The sequence below is a fragment of the Gopherus evgoodei genome, chromosome 2 (assembly GCF_007399415.2).
Source record: "Gopherus evgoodei ecotype Sinaloan lineage chromosome 2, rGopEvg1_v1.p, whole genome shotgun sequence".
Taxonomy (NCBI): Eukaryota; Metazoa; Chordata; order Testudines; family Testudinidae; genus Gopherus; species Gopherus evgoodei.
Window position 1 is genome coordinate 155,494,461 of NC_044323.1, and position 9,409 is coordinate 155,503,869.

General features: G+C 43.2%; 1 long non-coding RNA gene across 3 annotated transcripts; it reads right to left on the reverse strand.

The window, feature by feature from the left end:
- Positions 1-1,076: 1,076 nt before the first annotated feature.
- On the reverse strand, positions 1,077-9,136 carry LOC115646317. 3 transcript variants are annotated; one of them, XR_003998991.1, is made up of 4 exons: positions 7,369-8,597; positions 6,526-6,650; positions 3,136-4,178; positions 1,077-2,593 (listed from the first exon to the last, which is right to left on the reverse strand). It is a non-coding gene; the product is annotated as an uncharacterized LOC115646317 (long non-coding RNA). The 3 variants fall into 3 exon arrangements; XR_003998992.1 differs by lacking the exons at positions 1,077-2,593; positions 7,369-8,597 and adding an exon at positions 9,096-9,136 and having other exon boundaries at positions 2,855-4,178; XR_003998990.1 differs by lacking the exon at positions 1,077-2,593 and having other exon boundaries at positions 2,855-4,178.
- Positions 9,137-9,409: the final 273 nt, after the last annotated feature.

The following is a 9,409-nucleotide window of genomic DNA, read 5'->3' on the forward strand; positions in this document are numbered from 1 at the left end:
TGAGAACGAAAATGATGCTTAAAATTGTTGATTGGCTCTAGTTTTCAAGATATGCTAATGGGTCAGTATATATGACCCTTGACTTGGGAATGGCGGAGGATAAAATACATCTTTGACTGGATCTATGAATAAATCTATGACTGGGTTTGGACAGTACTTGCTTTTTAGGCAAAACAATGAATGATGCAATCTGAAGCTGGTATTGCGTCATACCATCACTCTGCTGAACAAATTGTTTTGCAAAGGGACACATTTCTGTTTAGCCAAAGTGAGCAGAGATGCCTCGTACTTGTGTGAACAGTGCAGATAACTTCTGCTGTGCAGTATAGTCACTATGGTTAAGAAAGCCTATCACCTTTATTTTAGCTGCAAAATTGGAGATCAGGACAAGAGGTGGGCCCCACACATATGCTGCAACACTTGTGCAACAAATCTTTGAACAGGAAAAGGAAATCTATGCCTTTTGCCGTGCCAATGATTTGGAGAGAGCCAACAGATCATACCAGCAATTGTTACTTCTGCATGGTGCCTCCAGTTGGGAAAGGTGTGTCAAAGAAGAAAAAGTGGACTGTGCATTATCCGAACATTCCATCAGCTATACACCCAGTACCCCACAGAGAAGGACTGCCGGTTCCTGATGCACCAGAATCATTCTCACTTTGAGGAAGAGGATGAAACTTCTGGTCGTGAACCATCAATGTCACAGGACCCGACCCACATTTTCTCCCATCCTCCTCTGAACCACACCTCATAACACAAGCTGAACTGAATGACCTTGTCAGGGATTTGGAACTACCCAAGAGTAAGGCAGAGCTGTTGGGCCCCAGACTACAGCAGTGGAATCTCCTGGCAGGTTATCAGGGCAAATGGAGCCCATCAATGGCTGGACAGTGACAAGAACAAGAGATGCTCCATGTAATGAATACAAGAGACAAGCCAAGAAGCACTGAGTAGACACTAAATAGGACTAAACTATGTACATAATAGTTTTTTGCCTTTTGTTTCATAATAAATTTTATTTATATAACCCTTTTGCTGATTTTTTAAAGTGTTACATAAACAGGATAGGTGAAATATTATCATGTAAAACAACCATAAACAAAGACCTAGGTTTACAAAACTCTACTATCTACACAATATACATAGACATAAAACGTAAATATCGTAGAAACTGTAGCCAATCAGTTGTTTTAATTGTCATATTTGAATTTTTATCTCTGAAGCAGACGACTTCTCAAAAATTGTAGACCAGAGTTATACTCCCCACCCCAAGTAAGATCAAAGATGTCATAAGGGGATCCCAAAGTACTTTGCAATGGTTCATTATTTATGTCTCCAAGAGCACCTCTGTGGTTTCTCTGACCCATCAGTTTTCACTATCCACACAAAACACAATGTGAGTATTTCTAATAAGGAAACTTGAATCAAACTGATTACGGGATGAGAAGAGTTACTTATGTGCTTCAGTATCTGCAGGGTCAGGTCCTGAAAGCAGTTGTTTAAGTCACAGGAGTGACTGCCATAGACACCCTGTGTGAGTTACAGCATGGGGGGGGGGGCCAGTCAGGGAGCAGAGCAGGTTGGGTGGGATTCCCCGGGGGGGGGGGGGGGGGGGGGTCTGGCTGGGAACAGGGTGTGAATAAGGGTCCTGTCAGAGGACAAGGAACAGAGGAGCAGGGAGGTTGGGAGTTTTTAGGGGGGCAGTCCCCCCGAACCACACACAGCCCTCTGCTTGACTCGTTCATCCCCCACCCCCACAACCCTCTGCCCTGACACCTGCACCCCTTCACAAATCCAGCATCCCCACTGCCACCCAGAACAACAAATGGGAGCTCCTGCACCCCTCGCATCAAATCTCCCACCCTCAGCTCAGTGCAGAGAAAGAAGGAAAGTAGGTACCCACTGTATGTGGGGAGGGCTGGGATCCCACAATTGACAGCAGGCTGGCACGAGCCAGTGGATGGAACCCCTGAATGGCAGTGGGCCAAGCCGTTAAGTCCACTGCCCATCTGGGGTCCTGTAAAATGTATTACCAGCACACGAATCCTTATGGCGGCTTTTAATAATAGACAGGACTGGGACCTACCCAAAAGAAGAGGCTTGATAGTTTGTGCAACTTTTTAAACCTCAGGTATTCTCTACTGAAAAGTTATTTTTGTTCTCTCATGACAAGCATCTGTATTCATTTTTTCAATGCTTCTCAGCTGCAGCATGCTCAAGTCATTTTGGTTTTAACCTTTTTCACTTCTCATGAGATATTGGAGAAAGGAAACATGATTTGGCTAACTATGATCTGCAAGTGAAGAGACTATTGTTATTTATTTATATTGGGGGTAACTCCAAATCTGGATCAGGGCTCCATTGTGCTAGGTGCTGTACATACAACAAAGAGATGGATCCTGCCCTAAAGAGCTTACCCACTATTGAACTGCAACCACCTCTGGTGTGGAATATGGCAACAGTCCACATCAATATCACATGGGCTAAAGTCTCAAATGGTGTAACACTGTTTCTCCATTGACTTCAAGAAACATCAGTTTACACTTCTGGTTCCATATGCTTGTGCTATGAAGAGTACAATATTCAGCTGCACCTGCAAGGGGGATTTAAGCAGAATGTTGTTTTATATTGCTTTGGATATCTCCACAGTTCCCTCCAGACAGCCTGGGTTAGAAAACTGGTGATGTCCTAGCAAGGGTGATGAAGAGCCACCAAATAGAATGTCAGACAGCCACAGAAGTTGCCTCATTGCTGCTCAACATCACAAATTTGTGGCTCTCTGACTCAGTGTCACCTATATCTCTCCCAAATATTTAGTGCATGTTAGAACTTTGAGCCATTTGTTCCATCACTCCCATCAGGCTTCTGGCCTTTCTTTTGCACAGGATAGTTCTCCTCAGATGTCTAGCCACTTCTATTATTTTTTCCCCCCAGGATCACCTTTTTTCCTCCCAAACCCCCTTCTAGTCAGAATGATGCTCCTTTCATTAACTGCCAATGATATGCGTCAACTACTCCTGAGGATCCCCCTGCCCATCCACTCCTCTTGCTGCTGCTTGCCTGCCCATCTGAAATAGTGACCCCAGCAGCACCAGGCCTCCAAGGCCTGGTGTCTGAAACTTGTTGCTACCATACCTCAGGAAGGCTGGCTGTTCATTCTGCTTATGACCACTTGGCTAGCTCCAAACCGCTCTGAGGTAGAAATAGAAACTCATTTGTACTGTTCGTCTGCAAATGGAAGTCCTTGTGATCTCATTTCAAATGATTCTTCTGGATGACACATCTCAAGAGCACAGGCAGGTAAAAGTGCCCATCCGTCCTACATGTGTTTTCATTCCCACGCTAAAGAAAGCTATTTCCTGGTGTTTACTTTAGCAAGTGAATCAGAGCAGCAGCCTAATCCGTTAGTGTCTCCATCAACATTATTCATGTCAGAGGAAAAAATGATTCCAGATGACTTTTTTTTAAAATGGGTAAATATACATAGTGCACTCTACACGCTGTTCCAATCAGGTCAGAGCCACATCACCCTAAGAGAGCCTGTTCCAGTTTTGTACTGGGAAAAATTTCCATGTTCAAAACAAAAAAAAATATTTTATTTGTATTCCAATAGCCTGTAGATACCCCAAGGTTGGTTAAACTTAACTTAACTTAGGCATATACTAAGTTCACTTCTGTTCAAGAAAGCACTTAAGCATGTGCTTAGCCTTAACTTCCATATGCTTAAGTGCTTGCCTGAATGGGGGAGTTTTCTGCTGCAGTGATTTACAATGTTCTGGTTTCCTGGTCTTGCTTTTAACAAGCCTCTAGCGTTTGCACAACCAATATATTCGTACAATAAACATCCCAACAATCTGGTCATCCTGCAGTATTCACAAATCATTACAGAGCAGCTCCACTTGTCATACCTTACTCATGCTGAATACCAGCTTAATGATCTGCAGGGTGGTAAGGTGTAGCTCTTCACAATGGCTGAACAGGAGGAGCTAAAGGAAACAGCAGTACACAGATGAGACAGGGACATGCTAGAGTGGTCCCACCCTCAGTCCGACAGCCTCTCCGCAGTTAAAAGTCTCAGTGGAAGGAGAACATTAAACAGAAGCAAAAAGACTCCAGAGGCAATCCTGCCAATTCCAGGCTGGTGAGCCTATCTTCAGTACCAGGCAAATTGTTTGAAGCTATAGTGAAGAACAAATGTGAGAACTATGATATGTTTTAGAAGAGTCAACACAGCTTTTATAAAGGTAAATCATGCCTCGCCAATCTATTAGTAGTCCATGTGGCACCTTAGAGACTAACGAATTTATCTGGGTATAAGCTTTCATGGGCTAAATGGCCAAATAAATTTGTTAGTCTCCAAGGTGCCACAAGGACTCCTTGTTGTTTTTGCTGATACAGATTAACATGGCTACCCTTCTGAAACCAATCTATAAGAATTCTTTGAGGCAGTCAACAAGCATGTGGACAAAGGTGGCTATAGTGTAAAGTAAGCAGTTGTGGGATAATTTATATCAGTAACTGGTTGAAAGACAGGATATGTCTGAACACCTGAGACTGGCCTGTGTCAACTGACCCAGGCTTGCATGGGGCTCAAGCTATAAGGATGTTTAATCAGTGTAGGGCAGGGGTTCTCAAACTGGGGGTCGGGAGGTTATTACACGGTGGGGGTCATGAGCTGTCAGCCTCCACCCCAAACCCCACTTTGCCTCCACCATTTATAACCATGTTGAATATATTAAAAAACAGACTTCCTGTGTGAAAGAGGTTCCTAGTACAAAAGTTTGAGAACCACTGGGCTGCTTTTACTGGTGTAAAGGTTCGGGTTCAGGCACAGAAAGTCCCAGAGCCCAGCTCATGCCCCAACCTCTGCACAAACAGCCCTGTAACCTGAGCCCTAGTCATCTGACATGTAGACCTACCCAAAGTTTCAGGAACTCAGCTGGCTCTGGGTGCAGCTGCCTAGCAACCCAAAGCTGGACCCAATAAACCCTCACTATGTGACTATGCTTCCTGATTGGACAGAAGGGCCAACAGATCACTGTTTAAGCTTTGTGGCAACTGCAGTTGTGCCACACTTGCTTCCTTTGCCTGCCCCGCTCCAGCTCTGCCTGTTGATGCCACCTCTGTGTGTGACATAAGGTAGGAATAAATGGTCAGTTTTCACAATGGAGAGAGGTAAATAGCATGGTTCCCCCTCCCCCCAAGGATCATTTGCAGACAATATTAAAAAAGAGATCTTGGAGTCATTATGGATAGTTCTATTAGGAAAGGGATAAATAATAAAACAGAAAATATCATAATGTCACTATATTATGTAAATCCATGGTATGCTCGCACCTTGAATACTGCATGCAGTTCTGGTTGCCCCATATCAAAAAGATGTATTAAAATTGGAAAAAGTGCAACAAAAAATGATTAAGAAGACTGGGACTGTCCATATAAATCATGAATGGTGTGGAGAAAGGTAATGTAATAGGAAGGGCTGTTTTTACCCCTTCACATAACACAAGAACTAGGGGTCACTCAGTGAAATTAATAGAGGTGTTTGTGCATTGTATGAAGATGCACAGTCGCTTTGCATATTTTCTTCTGTTTTTTTTTTCCCAGCTGACCCATAGTGTTTGTAGTTAGTAATATGAAAAGGTCTCATTCTCAGAGAGGAACGGCTGTTGTGCTGCATGAGTATCTGAAATTGGATTTAAAGCTTTGAATATAGAAATGTAGAAAATTGAGAATATTAATGGCAGCAATTAGTCCTATAATGAAACAGTAAAGACTAAAAATAAACTTTGAGATGTTAATGTAAAATACACTACATAAAAGTAGAGTTAGAATATTCAGTATTAGTGGATAATAACTAAAGCAAGCTGAAGAAACAGGAGAATTGCCCCTTGAAATTCAAATGTTCACTGAACGTTTTCAACCAGCTCCATAGAGGACCAAAAAACATGGAGGAAAATCTCCAATTTTTTTGTTGAAATTTTTGTGTATTAATAATAAAGAAAACAGCTGAGGGTCGAAACCCCCCGGCCCTGCAGAAACAAATCCTTGTTCCCCAATGCTGCCCCACCAAAACAGCTGTGGGCCAAAAGGAAGGCTGGGGGTGGAGAGGTGATACTTGATTTAAAATCAACCAGGAGCTCTAAAGGAGCTAGTTCTCCTGCCACAGAGGGGAGCTTGAGCCCGTTAAATCCCAGCTGCTGCTGGGATTCCTGGCCATGGGCTGCATATTGTGCAGGCCTGAACTATGGTAATAGAACAATGGACTTCAATTCTATTTAGTTATAGAGCCAAGCCCATTGGGTCTATAAGTTTTAGTTTTCTGGAAAGCTGAGATTGTGAAAATAGAAATCTGTGATATCATTTTTGAGTTACCTAATTTGTTTTCTAGTTCTGCGACAACCAGGAGTTTATATAGTTCATCCTTCCATGACACTTAACTATGCCCCCCATTCACAGAGTAGAGCTCTAAAAAAATCAATTAATTAAAAATAAATTAGTCAACTATAGCCCACATGATCTTACCTTTCTCTAGCTCCTTTCATCCAGTTATATCCCAAACTGCATTTCCTTGAAGTTCATGGAGGACAGGTCCATTGATGGTTATTAGCCAAGGTGGTCAGGAACACAATCCCTTGCTCTGGGTGTGCCTCAGGGGATAGATAAGTTCAGTTACCTGTTCATTCTCTCTGAAACTTATCCTCTTACCAGGAAAGCTCATTTTATTTGAAAAACTGGTATGAGCTAAACTAGCAAAATCAAACCCTTTCTAGGGCTTGTTTACACTAGCTGAATCTACCCCCCGTGGATTGATGCCCAGAACAGGTAGAAAAGGATATTATCCATCCCTCTATCAGCTTTCATAAAAAGCTATCAACATAGTATCTAAGTATCTAATCCAAGCACAGTGGGAATCTTTCCATTGATTTCACTGGGTTTTTAATTCAGCAGAATGGGCCTGATTTTCTTTCACAGCATATAGGAGAATAGTGTGATCACGCAAATGTGAAATTTAGCCAAATCACCAGGAGTAACAAAGCTGTCTAGTTTATGGAAATATTTAACCTTACTTCCTAGTATCTAGGTTCCAATGGCTCCGGTATCTGAGTGTCTACCCTTGCAAAAAAACACTATGGGATTTTTTTAATGTTAGTGCTTGTTTTTCTGGCTCATCCTAATGATGGTTCGGAAAGCTATAAAATCATAGCCACTACCACCTTCAGTCTCCCTAGAAATCTCAGCCACCAGGACTGACTGATGTGATCCTGTTTATCTGACAATGACAAGATCATTGCTGGGATTTTCAACTCCCTTGAGGTGTGTAATTCTAGGTAACTCAGAAAACAAACCATTCTGAGGAATACTCACTCAAACAGAACCATCTGGTGGCAAAGCTCCCCAGGGTTCTAAGAGTAGCGGGACTTGTTCACAGACACAGTTCCCAATGCATTCACATGCTGATTAGCCATCTGATTTGTTAGGCAGTTAATTTGACAGCTGCTTTGCAAAAATGGACATTACTTTACATCACATACTGAACACATGCTAGGCAGGAAAAAAATATTGGAACAAGATTCTTCTTACTCTGAGGCAATAACAAAGTATTATTAGAACATTTGGAATACGGCCAATTCTCTAGCCAGGCTGATTCAATTTCCAGGTAGACACACTTTAGAAGGATGGTGAGATCTTCTCTGCTGTAGGTGAATTTTACAGGAGTAGGGGTTTACCACAGTGCCACTGGCCAGGATTGCTAGGTACTACAAAAATATAGGGCTTGATTCTCCATGCCTGGTTCCTTGCATAGTCATTTTCATCAGTGCTAGGCAGCTATAAAATGCTACCCATTTTTGCACTGGTGTAAATGCCTGCACAAGATGCTGCTGGGCAATAGAGTGTCAAGTGCATATGGTATTTTAATTATCAGTCTGGGCTAGCCACCTTCCACATTTATATTTCTGGAAGATATATTAATGGAAAGGACAGACTACATAGGGAGAAAACAAATCAATAAAAATGATTCATGTTTGCGCTTTCTTCCTGGCTTCAGTGAAATGCCTTGAAAAAAATCCCCCTGCTGTCAATTGAATTGTGAATACTCATCCCTGGCTTATTTCATCTGCTTTATTATTCAGCTGGAGACAAATCCTAGCCCCTTCAGTTATTGCTTAATGTCAAGAGGAGTTTGCCTTAGCAATGGCAGAGTAATGCCCTCAGCAGCTGACCTGTTGGCTTTATTCTCTGCAAATCCCTGGTATGGAGGGGGGGCGAAGAAATATAAATTGGCATGATACAATTCAGAGAAGCATCTAAATTAATGCATGCTCCATCACTAATGGCTGGTGTAAGGGCACTTAAACACAGGCTATGTCATTTACTCCTACTGCTGAATAGTTGTGAAAGCTGGTGCATGTCACCATGTTCAGGCTCAGCTGTCCTTCCTAGTGAGGATCATTCAGCAGAAAAAAGGTGTTAAGCACAAGTTGCATTGCTGTGAGGGGGCTTTGCTAGAGGAACAAATGACTAGTGAAGCAGGGGAAAGGAAAAAAAATTATGGAGACCTGAAAGCACAAATGGGCGTTCAAAAACTATATATGATCCAGCCACATACTAATCAAGACTAGTGTTGTTTCTTCAATCAGTAGCCAAAATGTGGTGCAGGAAAATTATATATAAAAACACTAGGCTAATACTGAGACCTTTCTTGGATGGCCTTAGGCACTGTAGCTTTCACACATAATCCTATCAGTCAGGAGATGTCTAAAGTTTCTGGCTTGGCCTGGCCTCTCTCCCATCCACTTAAAAACACTATCTGGAAGGAGGATCCCAACTATGAGAAAGTTTGCCCTCTGCTCCCATGGATTGGTGCCTGGGGAAGTGGTGAGCAGTCCCTTTGAGCAGGGCCATCCTTAGGCATAGGCAGAATAGGCATCTGCATAGGGCCTCACTCTGCCTGGGGGCACCACTCTGCAGGCAGTGTAGAAGCAGGGCTGCTGGGTCCTAGAGAGAGCCGAATGCAGCACAGTCTGAGGAATGGGATTGGCTGCTGGGGTCTCTGGGAAGAGGAGGGGGTAGGGGTTGGGGAAGGAGCTCACCTGTGAGTGTGACTCTTTTCCTCCAGCTGAGGCAAGGCAGGCTCTGTGGCTCTGGAACCAGTATCCTTTGTTGTCTCCCATAACATCCATTCTTCTCTGCCACACCCCATGGAGCACCCCCCCCTCCTCCCTCAGGGCTGCCTGCTGAGGAATGAAAGTGAAAGTAACTCACTTCTTTGGCAGGCAGCCAGAATTGGAATGTCACACAGGGCTTGGCTGGGGTTAGCCAGATGTGTGAAAAATCAGGATAGGGGTACAGTGAGCAGATGTCCCTATTTTATAGGGACAGTCCCAATTTTGGGGTCTTTTTCTTA